The 25,033-nt window shown below is 47.1% G+C and overlaps 1 pseudogene; it reads right to left on the reverse strand.

Annotated features, from left to right (window-relative positions):
- Window positions 1-2,279: 2,279 nt before the first annotated feature.
- The window catches only part of LOC141258605 (pentatricopeptide repeat-containing protein 1, mitochondrial-like), a 41,007-nt pseudogene continuing 18,253 nt past the window's right edge, over window positions 2,280-25,033 (reverse strand).

Below are 25,033 nucleotides of genomic sequence, written 5' to 3' on the forward strand. Positions count from 1 at the left end.
AAACTTTGAGGACTCCACCACGATGGTGAGCGGAGATGACGCCATAATTAGTGTCACCATCCCGCTTCTCTGTCTTCTGAAATGCTCTCTGCTCACAATCAAAGAGGATGCATTGCAGGTGGAGCACAATGAGATGGAGCAAGGAACCATACAGGTTGATTACACACAGCCAAGCCTCATCTCATCCCAACGTGGATTGGGTGAAAATGAGGAAGAGGAGGAGGAGGAGGAAGGACAGGAGCTAGTTTCATGCACTATAGACTGTTCTACCTGCACAGCTGTCATACCGTCTGTTCAGCGTGGATGGCCAGAGGACAGAGAGGAGGATGAGGAGGAGAGCATGGTCAGTCATCCTCTTTGTGAGGACACGGAAGTCTTGCCTGTTAGTAGTCTGGCACGCATGGCTGAGTTTATGTTACGCTGCCTTTCCCATGACCCTTGCATTCTCAAAATTTTGGGTGACAGTCATTAATGGTTGGTGACACTTCTAGACCCACACAACAAGGAGAACTTTATATCTCTTATTCCTGAGGTGGACAGGCCTGCAAAAATGGGCCTGTACCAGAAGGCCTGTGTTGCGGCACTATTAAAAAAATTCCCATCTGAAAACGCTGGCAGCAGAGGGCACACTTCATTGGACAACCAAGGAGTACAAGCGAGAGAGACGCAACTTCAATCCAGCAGAGGCAGGGGAACACTGTCAAAGTTCTGGGAGAGTTTTCTCAGACTCTCCCATCGCAGAGGGCCTGAGGCGCGGGGTACTCTCACAAGGAGTTCAAAGTTTGGGAAGATGCTGAGGGAGTACCTTGCCGAACGTACCAACATCCTCTGTGATTCCGCTGTGCCTTATAATTATTGGGTATCCAAGCTGGATATGTGGAATGAATTGGGTCTCTATGCCTTGGAGGTCCTGGTCTGCCCTGCCGCCAGCGTTTTATCAGAGCCGGTTTTTAGTGCCGCTGGTGGAATTATAACTGATAAGCGCATCCGCCTGTCAACTGAAAATGCTGACAGGCTGACTCTTATAAAAATGAACAAGTGCTAGATTGGGCCAGACTTCTCAACACCACCGAATAATAGCAGCGTAACATAAACTCAAATCCAGTGTCTTTTCTTGGGAGGTGTATTCCCATGCACCTTTTCACACCCACACATGGGTATACACTTCCTGATTTTGACTATTTGCTCTTGTCCTCCTCCTTCTCCTCATCTTCCACCACCATATCACCAGGGTGACCGTGGTCCGTGATGCAACACCCACAGAATTTTTTTGAAGGAGTGTTTATGATGCCCGTAAAAAAAATGTTTTATACAGTATGTACATGTATACCCCCCAGGGGAGAATGTTTGTCAGCCCATACACTTAGTGCATGGGCATTACAAGTATAGGAGGCCCGCTCCTTTCTCATGGGAACATTTTTTATGAGGTCCTCCTCCACGTCTCTTCCAAGGGGCATAGAAGTGCCTCCAAATTTTTGGCAGCCCTTGCATTCACTACATAGGCCAACACTATGGGAGACTCTCTCCTTTCTAATGGGAATTTGTCATTACTGTGGCCCTGCTGTATGTGTCTTTAATTTCTTAGTGGGGTTTTTCCTAAATATGGCCAGCCATTAGACTCACTGCTTAACCTATAACTGTATATGTGGCGCCCTGCTGCGCTTGGTGCTACAGAACCTAGAAGGGTGCATGATTGGATTTCTCCACAAGAGGCTCTCACTACATCCAAACACCTCCACCTTCCACCTCTTACCAGCAGAGGGAGCCCAGATAGGGATATATAAAGGGAAGGTGGAGCCAGGCAGCTCAGTCAGTAGTTAGAATCTAGCTAGAGTTGAGAGTTAGTGCTCAGACAGTGTCACCAATCTGTACACAGTAAGCAATGGTTGTAAGCACGCCCCAGCCCTTTGACTGACAGCTAGCTCTACAGTACATCAGTGCAGAGCCACCTGTCAGTGGCTCACGGGAGGAATAAAGTTAATTTACTCCCATGTGCTACACATTCAGTATAGTGGCCAAGCACTTCCTAATGGTATTACCCTGCAGATTAACCCTACATCAGCAGGTTAATAGCGTTATCCAATGTGACAGGTTCCCTTTAACTTAAAGGATCATGTTCACAACAGGAAAAGTCTTCAAACGCTTGTTTCTAATCTATTACTAGTTATTGGACTTCTTGGTTGATGGTGTGTGGTGTGGAGTATTTTTACCGAATACAATTTTCCATTTTGATAAAAAACAACACATTTTTACCCACATGGAGGCGAATTCCCTCCTCTTCACCAGCCTCCATTATTGGTTTTATCAGATCGTATACTCACTTTATCAAAGTTTAGTGGGTACTGTGCTGCAAACTCCAGCTGACGGACCACCACTTCATTAGGAGCCACGTTTCTGTTCCTCATGTCCCGCAGAATATTGGTCAAGTAGACGTCATCTAACCTCTTTATGGCCGCATTAATCAATGTGCTGTATACATTGATATTTGGATGGAATCCACAAATCTGTAAAACAAGTTACCGATCAGATATGCAAAAAGATCCTTGTCACTTGTTTTCTATAAAAAGGCAAATCAGTTTAAAAATGACATTATTTTCTAGACTTTATCAAGTAGGAGTAAAAAAAAAAAAAAAAGACACTAAATAAACTATGTAAACCAGCAATGTCATTACCGCCATGTCTTCCAGGAGCTGTAAACCATCTTTTTCTTTAAGGCATGCCCTAGCGAGATTGCAAAAGGTATGGATGTTTGGTGCAATGCCTCTCTGTGCCATCATAGGCAACAGCTGCTGTAAAGAAACCATTCAGACGATCAGTTTTTACACTGTACGTGTGGCATGAAGTGTGGAAGAATCTGCACTAAGTTTCAGAATGTGTCAGTGTTCTCCATGACAGCCAACCAGATGCCACGTTTCATTTTACCAGGGCAATAAAAGAAGAGCTCTGATTGGTTGTTATGGGTATCACTGTCCGTTTCGACAAAAAGTTTGTTTCTGCATGAGGCCCGACGCATTTTCAGAAAAAGGGAAATGCTAAAATCTGTATTAAACAGTATTCACACATAAAATATTGCTGCGTCCAACTGAATGTTGCATTTTGGCGGCAGCGCACAAAACGCCTTCATATAGGCTCAGTGCCCAATTCCCTGCCGAAGCGCAAATTCACACAAGCACAATGCTTTGTGTTCAGGGGAAAAAAAGGCCATTTTTGATCCGTACAGCGTCCATTTGTCATCCATAACTAAAAAAAAAACTAATAGAAGGCCAGACACACTTTCCTATGTAATCTATGCAGTGCGTCCGGTAAAACATACCTGCCACACGGATTGTGTCTGATTGTTGTGCAGCCTTTGAAATCTACGGTTATATCTCATTTAAAAAACGGATGGATGAGATAAGCGCCTGTAGCCATTATTCCCCCACAGTCTGGTGGTCAATCCATTCATGTGGAATATTACACTGGGTGACATGGACATCACACAGACCAAAAACACAAATGGAGGAAATCTTTCTTGATGGTGCGGCCAGAAAAAGCAAAAGGCCTCATTCACACATCATGTTGCACGTGGAGGTTTATCCCTTTTTTTCATGGATACATCACATACCCAGTATAATCTATGGTGCTATTCACATGTCCGTCTGTCTGTCTTTTTCCGATATCACAGATGAAAAGAGCCGATACAAGTCTATGGGTCTGTGCAAAAACATTCAGCACCCGGATGGCAAAGAATAGGAGAAGCTCTGTAATTCAAGGATTTATTTATCCATCCGTCAAACATTGATGGGAAAAACGGACCCACAGACCGAACACTGATGACACACGGAACAAACACTGCTGACACCAGGGCCATTTTTTCCATGTACGTGGTTAAATATGGACATGTAAATGAGAAAATGTGTCATACTTTAGACTCTTTTGCTGGCTTGCCTTGCATCACTTTTTTTGCCCCCCAATTTTCAAACAATTTAGTGCATGCTGTGGTATTTAAAGCCATGCCCCTTCTGTCAAAGCCATGCCCCTTCTGTCAAAGCCATGCCCCTTCTGTCAAAGCCATGCCCATCTTTCAAAGCAATGTCCCTTCTTTCAAAACCATGCCCCTTCTTTCAAAGCAATGCCCCTTCTTTCAAAGCCATGCTTAGAAACAATTAGGCCGATATAAAAAAGTGTAGTTTCTATATGAATCGGTTGGAACTGTGGCGTCCCTGAGGGTTCAGTCGCCACAGGGGTACTGCACCTCAGATCGAGGTGTGGTATCTCCTCTCCGAGGTAAGGATGGAGCACCACACGGGACCCAGCCTCAGCACTCAACACTACACCACTCCTGTCCTGTGGGGGGCTTATATGCACCAGGGTGCTGCCCCAGCCAGGATAGAGGAGATGGGGGGGGAGACCAAAGATAGGGGGAACCATGTAGTGGGTGAGGGTGGAGGACACACTTTTAGGTTACACTTACTGATACATATTTAATACACGGCCATCTTAGGTTCAAGGTCTTTGATTGTGATCTTCATCGCTGATAGTGGCTTTCTGCTGGAACCTGCAGCTTGTTGAAGATACACGGTCCTCGTACTCTGGGCTTGAGGTGAGGAGTGGGTTAGAGTTAACCGCTGTCTCTACCTGGTCAAGGTCCCTACCTAAGAAGGCCTGGAGGGGAGCGGAGGAGTAAAGCTCCACAGGCAAAAGGATCCCAGGGGATACGGACGGAGCAGCATACACCACCTGTATTTCTTACTCTGGCCTAGTCAGAGGGATTCCTGCTGCAAGAGGGGTACCGGCCCCCGATATCTGACTCTGTTACTTCACGTCTCAGTCGGAAAAGCCCAGAGGCCTTCTGGATCCCTAAGGGGGATATGGACGGAGCGGAGTACGCCACCCGTATCCCTTAAACTGCGCTGATGCAGCGGGAACCGGCGTTTCACCAAGTTCATACCACACACACAGTCAGGAGGAGACTTAATGGGAGAACTCACCAAGGAGAGGAACATTCTGGTCCAGGGGTCTTGTTAAGTGCACCTAAACTACCCGGAGTGTGCTGAACCCCTTCCTGGTGGTCGCAGCGCGCCGTGAGGAGCAAGGAGAAGCTTTGTGCTTACTACTGAAACAACGTGAGTAAAGCTTGGAAGACTTCACCCCTTGCCTCCGTTATCCTTTCCTGCGCGGCACCGCACACACACCACCAACCTCCAGACTTTCCTCTCTCTCTGCCCTGAGGCCCTGCTCCGCCTGTGGGGAGTAGTACCAGCTGAGCTGCCACGACACCCGCCTCAGAGGACTGACGCAGCGCTGGTGGTACGTGAAAAAAGGGAAAAGAGGTGTGCTATGAAGCAGTGATCACCCAGCAATACTTCAATAAATTATCAAACGTTATAATAAGTGACAATAAATTTTATTCATTACAAATATAAATACATACAAACAACGTAAAAAAAAACAAATTGCTAAAACACAAGTAAAATCAATATAGTGGGGTTACCCACTAATTTGAAGCCCACCTGCTCCAAAAAAACATCCCTAGTTACAACAGAACAAGCAGTACCATAATACAAGTGCCAGTATTATCCCTGGTGATCAATATCGTACACATGCAAATTAGTTATGACTGCCTGACATTAGTATACAAGGAGGTGTACTATAGTCCAGAAAGATGAAGAGGGAAATATGTGCCTACTACAGCAGAGTATATATTGAAAAATACAAAGAGTCCCAAACATAAATGAAGCCCATATAGAATATCTGAGCTAACAAATACTATATACTCACATACCACAAAAAGTACTATTCAGGGTATAAATAAATACAAAACCCTTTCATGCTGTAAGTATCCCTCCTGCACATAATAGCGCTACGATCAATCACCTCCCTGAGCACAAAATCCTATGCTGGGATGAAGCAGGCGGGCATTCAGTGCCCAAGCGCTGGTGGTAATCACCGGGAACCACAGGTGGCGTAGTCGACAAATAACCACTCATCTGCTAGCCCATATTTTTAATGTGTGCGCCCTGGGCACAGACCGGGTCAAGGCCGGGACTGCATCCCCCTCTTCCACCGGCCCATCGTCCAAGTACACCTTTCCCAGGGAGGGCTAACGCTATCTGAGTAGTAGTGGGTCACACAGAACCATTTGCTTTGGATCGTTATAAAGCCATAGTAAAAAAAAAAAAGGTATTCACTTTTAAGAAAAAAATATATATAAAAAGTCAGGCAGATCTGTCACACGCTTTACAAATGATTTCATGAAGCAAATATAATCCCACAATGCGGTAACATCATTCACCTACTGTACCTCAGCCTCTTTACTGTCAGATAGCGTGGATCTTCTCACAAGCCGTGTTAATTATTTTATGATGGCTTTTTAACATTTAAATGATAAAATAAAAACCATTCCCTTACCAAAGCCGACTGCAGCTTCAGAGTTTTACTCCTCTTCAACACCAAAGTGTTAAAAAAGGTGAGATCTGGCTGTACTCCGTAGGCGTCCATAGTGGCCCGGACGGCAGATTCTGACCCCACTTCTGCTCTCATGACTGCCGCTAGGAGGGTGAAGGTCTTTATTGTAGGACAGACGTTGTCTTCTTTCATCTTCTGAAGAACGCCCCCTAAGTCGCCAATCACTGCCAATCGGTCAGATGGGGTATTGACATTTACAAGTGACACAATTTTTCCCGTATTTACAGACAGGTCCAGGAGGTTTGGCACATTACTGGCATCAAAAGAGGGCATGCTGGGAAAATGGTCAGCCGTACTCACCACGGCCAGTGCCTGTGAGCCTGCCAAGTCCTCAGCTGTGCCATAGTTGCCACTTGGAATTGAGGAATGGCCCAGGAGCATGGGCTGCCCACCTCTCCAGGACTATCCTTTCCTTTCTTCACTTGCTGGCTTTTCCTGTCTTGCTTCTCTTTGCCTGCACTTAAAGTCAGGGCTGCCAGTTCCTTAGAGTGCGTGAGTAAATGTAGAGCGTCAGCGGTGTCTCCAATCCCACAGTCTCGGGGGGCACAAAGAAGCAGGTTATAGGTGATTACATGCGGCTTTACCCCCATGTGCCGCATCTGCCTCCAGACCTGAAGCACAAGATGGCGTATACAGTCATTATCCACATTACATTCACGCAAATATGTACACCCCGTCACAGAGAAAGCAGTAACTGGACACGGACTAGCTGGCATGTAATGGCAGTATCCTATTATAATGATGCTCCCATATGTCAGAGGGTCACATTGGTAAAGCCGGTGCCCTTCAGGATGAAAAGTTTTGTGGAGGGCTTGGGCCATCTACTTATATCATTTCCAAACGTGTGTCTACATAATAAATAGGCAACTCCTACTAGTAAATTCTGTGCTATTTTCTGTATCTGTGAAGCCTTGCCCACTGGTTTTCCCATTGTCTCCGAACAGCGCGCTTACCCGTGTAATAAGACCCCGATGCCAGCACGCCTACCCGTGTAATAAGACCCCGATGCCAGCGCGCCTACCGGTGTAATAAGACCCCGATACCAGCGCGCCTACCCGTGTAATAAGACCCCGATACCAGCGCGCCTACTCGTGTAATAAGACCCGATGCCAGCGCGCCTACCCGTGTAATAAGACCCCGATGCCAGCGCGCCTACCCGTGTAATAAGACCCCGATGCCAGTGCGCCTACCAGTATAATAAGACCCCGATGCCAGTGCGCCTACCCATGTAATAAGACCCTGATGCCAGCACGCCTACCCCTGTAATAAGACCCAGATGCCAGCGCGCCTACCCGTGTAATAAGACCCCAATGCCACAGCGCCTACCCATGCAATAAGACCCCGATGCCAGCACGGGTATTCCGACTGGCCGTTACAGGTTGCAGATGGAAGTGCCGTTGGGAAGGGGGGGGATATGCCAACCGAAGACAGCGAAAATCATGCAAAACGTCAAAAAATAACTTATCAGCATGCAGCCTACTGTAACAGTCCACCTAAAGTGGCCGACCGCTGTATTCCCTTTGTTACTAAAAATCTGGCACAAAATCCTTATCTACTAGCCAGTCTAATCACCGGCCAGTCTAACCACTAGTCAGTCTAATCACCAGCCAGTCTAATCACCAGCCAGTCTAATCACTAGCCAGTCTAATCACTAGCCAGTCTAATCACTAGCCAGTCTAATCACTAGCCAGACTAATCACTAGCCAGACTAATCGCTAGCCAGTCTAATCGCTAGCCAGTCTAATCGCTGGCCAGTCTAATCACTGGCCAGTCTAATCACTGGCCAGTCTAATCACTAGCCAGTCTAATCACTAGCCAGTCTAATCACTAGCCTTGCGCCAAACTTCTAACAGAAATCTCCTATCAGAATCGCAAGAAAGGAATCAGCAGGCGATCTCTTAGACCAGTCTGAACTAGGACTAAGTAAAGGAGCTAATACAATATAAAGAGGTGAAACTGTTACCAAAGCCTTGTTATTCCGCTCACAGTAACGTCTGAGCCAGCGTCGCTGACACCTCTGCGGGCCGATTTATGCTTTTAGAAAAGTCACATGAGTATCACTACACATGAGACTTCTGCAGCCGGACAGGAGTCCTGCCCCGGCTTCTGCCCTCCGCCACGCGTCATCTACAAATATGACAGGCGGGTGGGAGACGCCACATCTCTACTTAGATAAATGTCCTGCTTTATCTCCTGGGCATTGGCACAAGGACGGGTATGTGCCTGCGGGCCGTCAGCATCTTCCCTGAGGAGAGCGGGCACCTTCCCGGCCGCCGCACACCGGAGATGCAGGTCCGGTGCAGGAATAACTGTGTTCCTTTGGCAGGATTGCCAGAACTTGTTCCCTCTACTTGTCGGCACCACCTGGACTAACTACACAGCAATAAATCTCCCCTCCTGGCAGTGATGTGGAGCAGGTTGCTCTGTAGCTGCACGCTCCGGCCCCCAGAGCCTGAGTAGTACAGACATACACTACATGGCTGCACTGACCACCAGAGGGAATAACGGACATAATAAAGGTGGACAGGATAGGGGGAAAATAACCACATGGATGCAATTAAAGGGTTATTGTCAAAATAGAAAATCATCTCTTATCCAAAGGTTAGGGGATAACTTACTGATCACTGAGGGTCTGACTGCTGGAACCCCTAGCAAACCCAAGAACAGGCAGCATGCTCAGCCTCCCCTCCATTCACTGTCTATAGGACTGCCCAAAAATAGCCAAGAGCAGCGCTCCACTAGTTCTGGCAGTCCCACAGACGATGAGTACGACGCGCCCAGGGGATGGGGACGACTCAGTACCCGGGCCTTTGCCTGGTTTTGGGGATGTCGCGGTGGTCGGCTCCTGGGCCCGTACACTGGGGTCACTCTTGAAAAAGGGGATTGAAACTTGGATAAAATAAATAAACAGTTTGTGACGCCACCTGTGGTACTTGGTAATGATTACCAGCGCTGCTTCAGACCTCCGGGGGGGTGATGGGATGGCAGCTGAGGTGTTTCTGCTCCCCACAGGTGCAGTGGGCCCCCGGGGCAGTGTGGAGTTTGGTGGGTGGTGATGCTGGGACTTGTAGTGCAGGCGGGATGGCGCAGCAGGAGTCACTGACAGAGACAGGGGATTCGCTTCAATACCTTTACTGGTGCGGATGTCAGGTACGCTCCAGGGTACTCAGTAGGATGGGTGCACTTCAGGACTTCTCCCCAGTGAGCGGGTATAAGGCCTCCTGGTCCGTGTCTGCCTCTCTGTATGCTCCTGGCCAGCCTGCAACTGGGCCTAGCTTATGTGTCGTGCTGTTCCTTCACCTGTCGCTCAGTAGTAGGACCTTCTGCTGGCAACCACTATCCCTGGTCGTCGGGGCCATCATGGTTCCTGGTCCTGTAATGGGTCTAGCTTCAGGTCTGCCAGGGACTTGTAGTCCTCCTGGAATGCCGGTGGTCCCTACTGGGTATAAAGGACCCTGTAGGCGCGGACCCGGTGTCCGGTTTGTATCTTTGGGGTGAGCCTTGTGATGCTCCTCTGCCCCCTCAACTCCTCTCATCTCTCCTCTTTACCGTCGGCCACACTCGTGGCCCTCAGAACCCAGCAGCAGACGCGCCGCGTCTTCGCTGCTCTCAGCGTCAGCACGCTCTCAGACTCTCTCAGTCTGACTACTAACTCTGACTGAACTGCCTGGCTCCACCCTCCATATATATATATCCCTAACGGGCTCCCTCTGGTGGTATGAGGTGGAAGGGTGGAGGTGTTTGTATGTAGTGAGGGCCTCTTGTGGAGAAGTCCATCCATGCACCCTGGGTCCTGTGGTACCTGTTGTAGCAGGGTGCCGCAAATGGAGTGGTGGTTGAGTATACTCACTGCTCCGTTCATTCTTAATGGGAGTGCTGAAGACCAGCCAAGCACAGAGCTTCAGTCGTCCCATAGAGAATGTATGGTGCAGCACTGATCGACCATCACATCAGTCACAAAGGACTTTTCAAATCTCCAGTTTTCAGGATTGGTGAGGCTCCCAGCAGTCAGACCCCATCCATCGGGAAGTTATCCTATGGATAGGAGATATCTTTTAAACTTTGTACACCCCCTTTGAAGGATTATTCAATCTAATTCTAAAGTCGGGGGATACTGACAGCCGCCCTCCACTAATCACACCATGTTGGCATATTGTAGTGATATCCCACCGCATTGTGATGGAAAGAAGAATATAACTGTATACAGAATAACATGGAGATGTTTGATAGAATACAGCAGCCCGGAGGTTATGGGAGCGCCGCCAGCTTCTGTACCTCTGTACTAGATGGTATACAGCAGTGACCGTCCCTACACGGGACCCTGATCATCAGGAATATTGCCTCTTACACCCGAGCCCAGGGAATTCTAATTACTAGTGTACACTGTTATATCAGTTTATTATCACCTCCGGCCATGAAAGAATTGTCAAATGATTTATTTTATAGAATTTTGTCTAGCATGGAAGTTATGAAACCTTACAAATCCATGCTCAGTACTCTCTATATACATGTATAAATTAGATACATTGTAAATGAAAACATCATATATTTAGGAGTTTGTGAGCTACATATCCATATAATAGATGGTGGCCCGATTCTAATGCATGGGGTATTCTAGAATAGGTATGCGGCCGACCGGGCGCAGTCAGCAGAGCGGTGTTTAAATTTTGCACCAAAATCGCTGATTGGTCACGGTTGCCGGCCTCGACCAATCAGCAAAGCGGTGTTTAAATTTTGCGCCAATACTGCTGATTGATCTCGACCGGCGGCCTCGACCAATCAACGATTTTGGCGCCAAATTTAAGCAACGCTCTGCTGATTGATCTCGGCCGGCGTCCTCGACCAATCAGCAGAGCGTTGCTTAAATATGGCGCCAAAATCGTTGATTGGTCGCGGTCGCCGGTCTCGACCAATCAGCAGAGCGTTGTTTAAATTTGGCGCCAATCTCGCTGATTGGTCGCGGATGGCGGCCGCGACCAATCAGCAGAGCGGTGTTTGAATTTTGCGCCAAAATCGCTGATCGGTCGCGGGCGGCGGCCGTGACCAATCAGCAAGCCATGTTAGTGAGGACTGGAGAGCGTGTTTAAATTTGACACCAAAATCGTTGATTAGTCGCGACCGCGACCAATCAGCATAGAGGTGTTTAAATTTGGCGAGAATACTGCTGATTGGTCGCGGCCGGCTTCCGCGACCAAACAGCAGAAAGATGCAGAGCGGGGTTTAAATTTGGCGCCAAAATCGCTGATTAATCGCGGCTGACGGCCGCGACCAATCAGCAGAGCGTTGTTTAAATTGGGCGCCAAAATCGATGATTGGTCGCGGTCGGCGGCCTCAACCATTCAGCAGAGCGTTGTTTAAATTTGCCGCCAATTTCGCTGATTGTTCGAGGCTTGCGGCCGCGACCAATCAGCAGAGCGGGGTTTAAATTTGGCGCCAATAATGCTGATGGGTCGCGGCCGGCTACCGCGACCAATCAGCAGAGCGTTGTTTAAATTTGGCACAAAAAACGCAGATTGGTCGCGGCCAGTGGTTGCGACCAATCAGCAGAGTGAGGTTTAAATTTGGCGCCAATACTGCTGATTGATCTCGGCCAGCGACCGATCAGCAGAGCGGTGTTTAAATTTGGCGGCAAAATCGCTGATTGGTCGCAGCTGGAGTCCGCGACCAATCAGCAGAGCGTTGTTTAAATTTGGGGCCAATCTCGCTGATTGGACGCGTCCGGCGTCCGCGACCAATCAGCAGAGCGTTGTTTACATTTTGCGCCAATACTGCTGATTGATCTCGGCCAGCGACCGCAATCAATCAGCAGAGCGCTGTTTAAATTTGGCGCCAATCTCACTAATTGGTCGCGGATGGTGTCCGCGACCAATCAGCAGAGCGTTGTTTAAATTTTGCGCCAAGCTCGCTGATTGGTCGCGGCTGGTGTCCGCGACCAATTAGCACAGCAGTGTTTAAAAGTGGCGGTAAGATCGGTGATTGGTCGTGGCGGCTATTTAAATGTAGCGCCCAAATTGGTGATTGGCCGCGGGCAGCGGCCGCGACCAATCAGCAGAGCGGTGTTTAACTTTAGCGCCAAGATCACTGATTGGTCGCGCTCTCCGCACGCGACCAATCCGCAAATCGTATTGGTGAGGAGCAGGGAGCGTAATCGTATTAGTGAGGACCGGTGGACATGAGCGGGCGCTCGGAGCAGAAGTATCCCGACCCGCAGCGCCGCTCCCCGGTCCTCTCTTCACACCCTAGCCGCTGATGTCCCCACAGTATCCGCATGGTGTTACAGAGGTCCAGACATTTGTGTTAAAAATCGGTGATTGGTCGCGGGCAGCGTCGGCGACCAATCAGCACAGCGATGTTTAACTTTTGCGCTAAGATCAGTGATTGGTCGGGTCCGAAGACCGCGACCAATCATCGAATCGTCTTGGTGAGGACCGGCGCTGCCTCTGCGGCTACTTCCGCTGCGAGAACCCGGGACATAGCGGGCGCTCGCAGGAGAAGTATCCCGACCCGCAGCGCCGCTCCCCTGTCCTCCATGCCGCATGGAGGTCAGAGGCGCCGGCGGTCCTTCCGCTGATACCGGCCGGGAGATGAGCGCCTCGCGCCGCTCATTTCCCGGCTGCATCTCCGTCCCGCAGATGGGTCCGGCGGTCGGGGTCCTTCTGCTGGTACCGGCCGGGAGATGAGCACCTCGCGCCGGTCATCTCCCGGCTGCATCGCCGCTGAGCTCCGTCCCGCAGATGAGCTGCTAACGGCCGCCATCTTTTTTCAGAAATCCCGCGGCGCTGATTGGCCGCTGGCGGACCAATGAGCAATGCGGGATTTCCTGGACAGACAGACAGACAGACAGATGGGATAAGACGATTATATATATAGATACTCCCTGCAACCACTTTGATGTTGCACTTTACTGCAATGCTGTGGCAGCCAAAAAAACGTCATTCTGGCATTTTGATTTTTTCCCCATTACAATGTTTACTGATCAGATTAATTAGGAGACTTGAAGCGGCGATCGTCTGATCGCTTGTGCTGTACATACACTGCAATCTATAGCAGAAATCACCATCTTCTATGAACGCCGGCCCATAGGAGGGTCATAATGACATGTATGGGAGGTCATCAGCAGACCCCCAGCTGTCATGACAACCCATCGGTGCCCCACAATCACGTGGCAGGATGTATGACGCGCTTCCAGCCGACGTGCGTTAAATCCCGCTGTCAGTGATTGGTTAATAGCAGCAGGCGGAGCAACAGTACATCAGCAGCTATTAAAGGCACATGATGGTTGATTAAATCAGTCATCATGTGCAGGGAAATATGTGGGCTCGGTGTGCAAGATCACATCAAAGGCAGGGACACGACCTTTGACGTAAATATACGTCAAAGATGGTGAAGCGGTAGAGCAAAGCACAGGTTGCAGCCTCTTCTCTAATATTCAAAGACTGGCTGAAAATACTCCTGAAAAATACTATGAGGAGGATTTTTACTCTTCTGTAAAAAATGTAGAGCGACCTCTGCAATGCGGTATACATTTCTTTACAATGGGTCCCAATAGTGGACGGATGCCTCATCATCCATCCTGACAGTGGCCACTAGGGGGCCACACACCTTCTATGTGTATGCGCCCAACAATGGCCACAAACGTAATGTGCACCGAGCCCAACAGAGTCATCAGAGAATCCAAGAGTCCCACCCTCAGCCGGCATGCCCCATCGTCACTTCAGCAGAAATACTGCAGCAAGAAGTATCTGTATTAGTAAAATGAACAGTTGCTCCATGATTCCTCAATGTTTTTGCGTCTCTCATCATGTCGGAAGTGTGAGACATAATTCCCAGGTAAGTGTGCACTGTACGGATATAGGATGTAGGATGTGTGCAGCAAGCCATACCTGCAGAGCTTGTAGGAAGCCCAGCTCTTCATCCTTTATGCATCCCATAAACAGGACGCTGAATGTTTCAGGGCCAACGACACGGAATTTTTGTGCAATTTCCTATAAACCCAAGAAGACCATATTAGCTTGTTATTATCCAGCTCGCGACATCACTGCTTGAGTATTGCAAGAGAAATCTAACAAAAATCAAAATCTCAGGGAAAGCGTCACTTTGCCGTTCCCAGAACAGCCGGGTGGCCAGTGAAAAACACAGTGAAGGGGGCGCAGTGCTGCACCAGTGCCCAGGATCAGTGGGGTCCAGCGCCGGACTGGAGTACCTGGGGCCCACCAGGAAAAAATCAATCTTGGGGCCCACCAGCACCATGCAGTTACCGTATATAGGAATAACATAAGTCCACAAACTCTTTCAAAATGAATCAACTTTATTAACCAATAAATAACCAATATAACGAATAAATAACAAACTAAAGAAACACTCCTGGCGAAAGAGGAACACTGTTATCTTATTCACACCAGTGTGTGATAAAGTGCCATAACAGAACAATAACAAGAAATACTTTCAAGGTACATTCTCTTAAAGTGTAAGTGCCACAAATTGAACCTGCATCCATCTGGCATCCCAGCAGCCGGCATCATTGTAGCAGCACCAAACTTGGCCGCTGGGAAAAGTAAAAGAATTCTGTAAGCATTTTGGAAGTTTGTATTGCACGATTTCCTCTCCTCTATAATACAATACCATTCAATTGTTAGTGAAAGGCCCAAAACAACAAATAAACTCACACTAACAGTCAATCAGCAGCAAAGTTACAAACGTTTTTTTTCAGAACAGAAGATGACATTGCATACGTATTAATAATGTCATCATAGTCTAAGTTCCTTGAAATGTCATACTCAATGTTCAACAGAAGGAGGGACTCTAAAAGCTCCTGTCCAATCGAAGCCCTCAGACGATTTTTTACAATTTTCAGCTTTGAGAACACTTTCACATGAAACCTGGGTGCAAGCAAGTGTAAGAAGGGTCTTGTAAACTGCAAAAATGTTTCCATAAGCAGCAGAATGTAAATTGTAGTCATATAAAAGTCTGTAGCAGCAGGAAAGACAGTTTTTTTGCGGGACGAGTTGTACTTTCAGATGCAATCATTTATTTTACCATATAGTGTACAGGGAAATGGCAACAAAAATTCCAAGTGCAGTAAAATTGCAAAAAAAGTGCAATTGCACGTTTGTTTATTGGGTTTTTTAGTCACCATGTTCACTATATGGAAAAACCGACGTGACAGGGTGATGCCTCGGGTCAGTACGAGTTTGTAGATACCAAACATGTATACCTTTACTGGTATCTAAGTGGTGAAAACAAATTCATAAGTTTGAAAAATCACACTTTTCACGCCATGTTCTGCGCACCGTAGTGTTCTCATTTTTTTGGGTCTGGGGCTTTGTGACGGCTTATTTTTTGCGTCTTGAGCTGACGTGCATCTCTGCTGCTCTGTAGTAGTCACAACACAGGGAGAGGTTAACCATCCAAGTATTTAATATGTATTGCAAATAAAGAATGTTCCCATTCTTAATATCCGAAAAAACAAATGACTGACAACTATCCCTAGACTAATAATACCATATAGAAGAGAGAAATACCGCCACACCATGACCAGAACACATACCACCACATAGTGATGAAATACTACCAAGTACAAGGTATATATACTGCCACACCATGAGAAGACGACATATTACCACCACATAGTGACTGTCCGAATAATACCACATACAAGGGACAAATTCCGCCACGCCATGACCATGGCACATAATGGCACCAGATAGTGACTGATAATGAAAATGTAAAAAAGCTCTGTATATAGAGTCAGTGTACAGATAATGTAGAGATTATCAGTGACATTATGCACAGGACTCCTGTGTATAGGGTCAGTGTAGAGGTAATACAGTGATCACCAGTGACATTACACACAGGAGCTCTGTATATAGTGTCAGTATGTGTGTATAGGTAATACAGCAATCACCAGTGACATTACACACAGGAGCTCTGTATATAGTGTCAGTGTGTGTGTATAGGTAATACAGCAATCACCAGTGACATTACACACAGGAGCTCTGTATATAGTGTCAGTGTGTGTGTACAGGTAATACAGTGATCACCAGTGACATTACACACAGGAGATCTGTATATAGTGTCAGTGTGTGTGTATAGGTAATACAGTGATCACCAGTGACATTACACACAGGACCTCTGTATATAGTGTCAGTGTGTGTGTATAGGTAATACAGTGATCACCAGTGACATTACACACAGGAGCTCTGTATATAGTGTCAGTGTGTGTGTATAGGTAATACAGTGATCACCAGTGACATTACACACGGGAGCTCCGTGTATAGTGTCAGTGTATGTGTATAGGATGTACAGAGATCACCAGTGACATTACACATTGGAGCTCTGTATATAGTGTCAGTGTGTGTGTATAGGTAATACAGTGATCACCAGTGACATTACACACAGGAACTCTGTATATAGTGTCAGTGTGTGTGTGTATAGGTAATACAGTGATCACCAGTGACATTACTCACAGGAGCTCCGTGTATAGTGTCAGTGTGTGTGTATAGGTTGTAGAGAGATCACCAGTGACATTACACACAGGAGCTCTGTATATAGTGTCAGTGTGTGTGTATAGGTAATACAGTGATCACCAGTGACATTACACACAGGAGCTCTGTATATAGTGTCAGTGTGTATGTATAGGTAATACAGTGATGACCAGTGACATTACACACAGGAGCTCTGTATATAGTGTCAGTGTGTGTGTATAGGTAACACACATACTCACCAGTGATGTCTCTAGGTGAAGTTCTTTATCTGCCGCAGACCGATATATCTCATCTTCTATGCAGGACTTATCTCTGCAGAAAATAACATAGTTTGCTATAACTGATCACTTCCAGAGCACAATCTACACTTTTCTCAAGATTTCTACACTGCATGAAATGACAAAAAAAGAAATCTAGTGCCGCACTACACAGTAACATTGCTCCGGTGTCATTCTGTGCCGGCTCATCTCTGTCAGCAGACATATTGTCAGATGGCAAAGATGCAGCAGAGCTGAAGACAGAAGACCTATGGATTACGTTGGATTGAGGATTTTTCTTTATTAAAAATGGAGTCCCTAAATGTGTTTTATTTTTAATAGAAAAAAAAAAATTCTGTCTTTTTTTTCTGTTTACTAGAAATTCATGGTGGCTATGTCTAATTTGGCGTGACACCATGAATTTCGGGCTTAGTACCAGCTGATAATACAAAGCTGGCCTGGTACTAACCCGATTATTACCCAGGGTGCCACTCACCACCAGGGCCGCTGGAAGAGCCGGGTAAAGCACCTGGAAATGGTGCTATGAGGAATGCGCCACTTTCAGGGGTGGCTGCGGGCTGCGATTATCAGCGTGGGGGGCCAAGAACGCTTGGGCCTTACCATGCTGCGAATCCCAGCCCCCAGCTGCCTTGTTTTATCTGGCTGGCGATCAACATATGGCGGGAGCTGGGCAATGGGCATAATTATCAAATAATATATACCTGACAGGGGCCCATACATTCTCCTGCCTCCAATAATATATACCTGACAGGAGCCCATACATTCTCCTGCCTGCAATAATATATACCTGACAGGAGCCCATACATTCTACTGCCTCCAATAATATATACCTGACAGGAGCCCATACATTCTCCTGCCTGCAATAATATATACCTGACAGGAGCCCATACATTCTACTGCCTCCAATAATATATACCTGACAGGAGCCCGTACATTCTGCTGGCTCCAATAATATATACCTGACAGGGGCCCATACATTCTGCTGGCTCCAATAATATATACCTGACAGGGGCCCATACATTCTGCTGGCTCCAATAATATATACCTGACAGGAGCTCATACATTCTCCTGCCTCCAATAATATATACCTGACAGGAGCCCATACATTCTCCTGCCTCCAATAATATATACCTGACAGGAGCCCATAGATTCTGCTGGCTCCAATAATATATACCTGACAGGAGCCCATACATTCTGCTGCCTCCAATAATATATACCTGACAGGAGCCCATACATTCTGCTGCCTCCAATACTATATACCTGACAGGAGCCCATAGATTCTGCTGCCTCCAATAATATATACCTGGCAGGAGCCCATACATTCTGCTGCCTCCAATACTATATACCTGACAGGAGCCCATAGATTCTGCTGCCTCCAATAATATATACCTGACAGGAGCCCATACATTCTGCTGCCTCCAATAATATATACCTGACAGGAGCCCATACATTCTGCTGCCTCCAATAATATATACCTGACAGGAGCCCATACATTCTGCTGCCTCCAATAATATATACCTGACAGGAGCCCATAGATTCTGCTGCCTCCAATAATATATACCTGACAGGAGCCCATACATTCTGCTGCCTCCAATAATATATACCTGACAGGAGCCCATAGATTCTGCTGGCTCCAATAATATATATCTGACAGGAGCCCATACATTCTGCTGCCTCCAATAATATATACCTGACAGGAGCCCATACATTCTCCTGCCTCCAATAATATATACCTGACAGGAGCCCATACATTCTGCTGCCTCCAATAATATATACCTGACAGGAGCCCATACATTCTGCTGCCTCCAATAATATATACCTGACAGGAGCCCATACATTCTGCTGCCTCCAATAATATATACCTGACAGGAGCCCATACATTCTGCTGCCTCCAATAATATATACCTGACAGGGGCCCATACATTCTGCTGCCTCCAATAATATATACCTGACAGGAGCCCATACATTCTCCTGCCTCCAATAATATATACCTGACAGGAGCCCATACATTCTCCTGCCTCCAATAATATATACCTGACAGGAGCCCATACATTCTGCTGCCTCCAATAATATATACCTGACAGGAGCCCATACATTCTGCTGCCTCCAATAATATATACCTGACAGGAGCCGATAGATTCTGCTGGCTCCAATAATATATACCTGACAGGAGCCCATACATTCTGCTGCCTCCAATAATATATACCTGACAGGAGCCCATAGATTCTGCTGGCTCCAATAATATATACCTGACAGGAGCCCATAGATTCTGCTGGCTCCAATAATATATACCTGACAGGAGCCCATACATTCTCCTGCCTCCAATAATATATACCTGTCAGGAGCCCATAGATTCTGCTGCCTCAAATAATATATACCTGACAGGAGCCCATAGATTCTGCTGCCTCCAATAATATATACCTGACAGGAGCCCATACATTCTGCTGCCTCCAATAATATATACCTGACTGGAGCCCATACATTCTCCTGCCTCCAATAATATATACCTGACAGGAGCCCATACATTCTCCTGCCTCCAATAATATATACCTGTCAGGAGCCCATACATTCTGCTGCCTCCAATAATATATACCTGACAGGAGCCCATACATTCTGCTGCCTCCAATAATATATACCTGTCAGGAGCCCATACATTCTGCTGCCTCCAATAATATATACCTGACAGGAGCCCATACATTCTGCTGCCTCCAATAATATATACCTGTCAGGAGCCCATACATTCTGCTGCCTCCAATAATATATACCTGACAGGAGCCCATACATTCTCCTGCCTCCAATAATATATACCTGACAGGAGCCCATACATTCTCCTGCCTCCAATAATATATACCTGACAGGAGCCCATACATTCTGCTGCCTCCAATAATATATACCTGACAGGAGCCCATACATTCTGCTGCCTCCAATAATATATACCTGTCAGGAGCCCATACATTCTCCTGCCTCCAATAATATATACCTGACAGGAGCCCATACATTCTGCTGCCTCCAATAATATATACCTGACAGGAGCCCATACATTCTCCTGCCTCCAATAATATATACCTGACAGGAGCCCATACATTCTCCTGCCTCCAATAATATATACCTGACAGGAGCCCATACATTCTGCTGCCTCCAATAATATATACCTGACAGGAGCCCATACATTCTGCTGCCTCCAATAATATATACCTGTCAGGAGCCCATACATTCTCCTGCCTCCAATAATATATACCTGTCAGGAGCCCATACATTCTGCTGCCTCCAATAATATATACCTGACAGGGGCCCATACATTCTCCTGCCTCCAATAATATATACCTGACAGGGGCCCATACATTCTGCTGGCTCCAATAATATATACCTGACAGGAGCCCATAGATTCTGCTGGCTCCAATAATATATACCTGACAGGAGCCCATAGATTCTGCTGGCTCCAATAATATATACCTGACAGGAGCCCATACATTCTGCTGCCTCCAATAATATATACCTGACAGGAGCCCATACATTCTCCTGCCTCCAATAATATATACCTGACAGGAGCCCATAGATTCTGCTGGCTCCAATAATATATACCTGACAGGAGCCAATACATTCTGCTGCCTCCAATAATATATACCTGTCAGGAGCCCATACATTCTCCTGCCTCCAATAATATATACCTGTCAGGAGCCCATACATTCTCCTGCCTCCAATAATATATACCTGTCAGGAGCCCATACATTCTGCTGCCTCCAATAATATATACCTGACAGGAGCCCATACATTCTCCTGCCTCCAATAATATATACCTGACAGGAGCCCATACATTCTCCTGCCTCCAATAATATATACCTGACAGGAGCCCATAGATTCTCCTGCCTCCAATAATATATACCTGACAGGAGCCCATACATTCTCCTGCCTCCAATAATATATACCTGACAGGAGCCCATACATTCTCCTGCCTCCAATAATATATACCTGACAGGAGCCCATACATTCTCCTGCCTCCAATAATATATACCTGTCAGGAGCCCATACATTCTGCTGCCTCCAATAATATATACCTGACAGGAGCCCATACATTCTGCTGCCTCCAATAATATATACCTGTCAGGAGCCCATACATTCTCCTGCCTCCAATAATATATACCTGTCAGGAGCCCATACATTCTCCTGCCTCCAATAATATATACCTGTCAGGAGCCCATACATTCTGCTGCCTCCAATAATATATACCTGACAGGAGCCCATACATTCTCCTGCCTCCAATAATATATACTTGACAGGAGCCCATACATTCTCCTGCCTCCAATAATATATACCTGACAGGAGCCCATAGATTCTCCTGCCTCCAATAATATATACCTGACAGGAGCCCATACATTCTCCTGCCTCCAATAATATATACCTGACAGGAGCCCATACATTCTCCTGCCTCCAATAATATATACCTGACAGGAGCCCATACATTCTCCTGCCTCCAATAATATATACCTGACAAGAGCCCATACATTCTGCAGCCTCCAATAATATATACCTGACAGGAGCCCATACATTCTGCAGCCTCCAATAATATATACCTGACAGGAGCCCATACATTCTCCTGCCTCCAATAATATATACCTGACAGGAGCCCATACATTCTCCTGCCTCCAATAATATATACCTGACAGGAGCCCATACATTCTCCTGCCTCCAATAATATATACCTGACAGGAGCCCATACATTCTGCTGCCTCCAATAATATATACCTGACAGGAACCCATACATTCTGCTGCCTCCAATAATATATACCTGACAGGAGCCCATACATTCTGCTGGCTCCAATAATATATACCTGACAGGAGCCCATACATTCTCCTGCCTCCAATAATATATACCTGACAGGAGCCCATACATTCTCCTGTCTACAATAATATATACCTGACAGGAGCCGATACATTATCATGCCTCCAATAATATATACCTGACAGGAGCCCAGAGATTCTGCAGCCTCCAATAATATATACCTGACAGGAGCCCATACATTCTCCTGCCTCTAATAATATATACCTGACAGGAGCCCATAGATTCTGCAGCCTCCAATAATATAAACCTGACAGGAGCCCATACATTCTGCTGCCTCCAATAATATATACCTGACAGGAGCCCATACATTCTCCTGCCTCCAATAATATATACCTGACAGGAGCCCATACATTCTCCTGCCTCCAATAATATATACCTGACAGGAGACCATAGATTCTGCTGCCTCCAATAATATATACCTGACAGGAGCCCATACATTCTCCTGCCTCCAATAATATATACCTGACAGGAGCCCATACATTCTCCTGCCTCCAATAATATATACCTGACAGGAGCCCATACATTCTCCTGCCTCCAATAATATATACCTGACAGGAGCCCATAGATTCTGCTGCCTCCAATAATATATACCTGACAGGAGCCCATACATTCTGCTGCCTCCAATAATATATACCTGACAGGAGCCCATAGATTCTGCTGCCTCCAATAATATATACCTGACAGGAGCCCATAGATTCTCCTGCCTCCAATAATATATACCTGACAGGAGTCCATAGATTCTGCTGCCTCCAATAATATATACCTGACAGGAGCCCATACATTCTGCTGCCTCCAATAATATATACCTGACAGGAGCCCATACATTCTGCTGCCTCCAATAATATATACCTGACAGGAGCCCATACATTCTGCTGCCTCCAATAATATATACCTGACAGGAGCCCATACATTCTGCTGCCTCCAATAATATATACCTGACAGGAGCCCATACATTCTGCTGCCTTCAATAATATATACCTGACAGGAGCCCATACATTCTCCTGCCTCCAATAATATATACCTGACAGGAGCCCATACATTCTCCTGCCTCCAATAATATATACCTGACAGGAGCCCATACATTCTCCTGCCTCCAATACTATATACCTGACAGGAGCCCATAGATTCTGCTGCCTCCAATAATATATACCTGACAGGAGCCCATACATTCTCCTGCCTCCAATAATATATACCTGACAGGAGCCCATACATTCTCCTGCCTCCAATAATATATACCTGACAGGAGCCCATACATTCTCCTGCCTCCAATAATATATACCTGACAGGAGCCCATACATTCTGCTGCCTCCAATAATATATACCTGACAGGAGACCATAGATTCTGCTGCCTCCAATAATATATACCTGACAGGAGCCCATAGATTCTGCTGGCTAAAATAATATATACCTGTCAGGAGCCCATACATTCTGCTGCCTTCAATAATATATACCTGACAGGAGCCCATACATTCTGCTGCCTTCAATAATATATACCTGACAGGAGCCCATACATTCTCCTGCCTCCAATAATATATACCTGTCAGGAGCCCATACATTCTGCTGCCTTCAATAATATATACCTGACAGGAGCCTATACATTCTGCTGCCTTCAATAATATATACCTGAAAGGGCCCATACAGTGCTGCCAATATGATTAGCAAACCAGGGGGGCCCTCTGTTCTCTGTACAGGGCCCAGGGGGGGTAGGGGGCGGGGATTGGGGGCGTGGCCAATGGGACCCAGGGCCCACCGGTGGATTTCCTGATCCTCCGTTGGGCCAGAACGCCCCTGGTGGGGTCCCTGTGCCCCCCTAACAGGTGACATACTAACTAGCTGAAAATTTACACCCCAGCACCATCTTTCTATCTCTTAAGCTGACAGTGGATGTGTTGGTAGTGTGGCGCCCCTGAGGGTTCAGTCGCCACAGGGGTACTGCACCTCAGAAAGAGGTGTGGTATCTCCTCTCTCAGGTAAGGATGGAGCATCACACAAGACCCTACTTCACACTCAACACTACACCACTCCTGTCCTGTAGGGGGCCTAAATGCACCAGGGTGCTGCCCCGGCCCGCGATAGAGGAGATGGGGGGGAACCAAAGATAGTGGGAACCATGTGGTGGGTGAGGGTGGAGGAAGCACTTTACTTTAGCATCATATATATACAGTGGCCATCTTTATAACCTAGTCTTTTGCCGTGGTTCCTTGGGAAAGTCAGTCAGCACAAAGCTGCGGCCGGCTCAGGGGTCACGGTTCCCGGTCTCAGGCCTCGAGACGGGGGGTTGGGGCAGAGTTGAGTTATAGCTAGCTCTGTCCCCGGTCAGAGTCCAATCAAGAAGGCCCAGGAGGGGAGCAGAGGAGATAGGCTCCACAGACGAAAGGATCCTAGGAGGGTACGGACGGAGCGGAGTCGCCACCTGTATTCTTCACTCTGGCCTAGCCTGAGGGACTCCTGCCGCAAGAGGGGACCGGCCCCCGATATCTGACAGTGTACTTCACGTCATCGTTAGAAAAGCCCGGAGGCTTAGTGGATCCCAGGGGGACACGGACGCAGCGGAGTCGCCACCTGTATCTCTCAACCTGTGTATATCCAGTGGGACCCGGCCTTACTCCACGTTCACATCACATACCGTCAGGAGAGGACTGAGTGGGAGAATCTAGGAAAGAGAGGAACACCCCAGCGGGGTCTTGACAGGTGCTCCTGATCTACCTAGAAGAGCTGAACCCCCTTCCTGGTGGACGCAGCGCGCCGCGAGAAGCAGAGAGAAGCTTCGCAGCTGCTACTTCATCAAAGTGAGTAAATCTTGGATGACTTCACATACTGCCTCCGTTTGCTCATTCCTGCGCGGCACTGCACCCACCACAACTCCCCAGATCCTCCATACTGCCCTGAGGCTTACTCCGCCTGTGGGGAGTAGTACCAAACAAGCTGCCAGAACATCAGCCTCAGAGGACTGCTGCAGCGCTGGTGGCCATCACCAGAAACCA

The sequence above is a fragment of the Phyllobates terribilis genome, unplaced genomic scaffold (assembly GCF_046119375.1).
Source record: "Phyllobates terribilis strain yellow unplaced genomic scaffold, ASM4611937v1 Scaffold_3__8_contigs__length_932513732, whole genome shotgun sequence".
In the NCBI taxonomy this organism is placed as follows: domain Eukaryota; kingdom Metazoa; phylum Chordata; class Amphibia; order Anura; family Dendrobatidae; genus Phyllobates; species Phyllobates terribilis.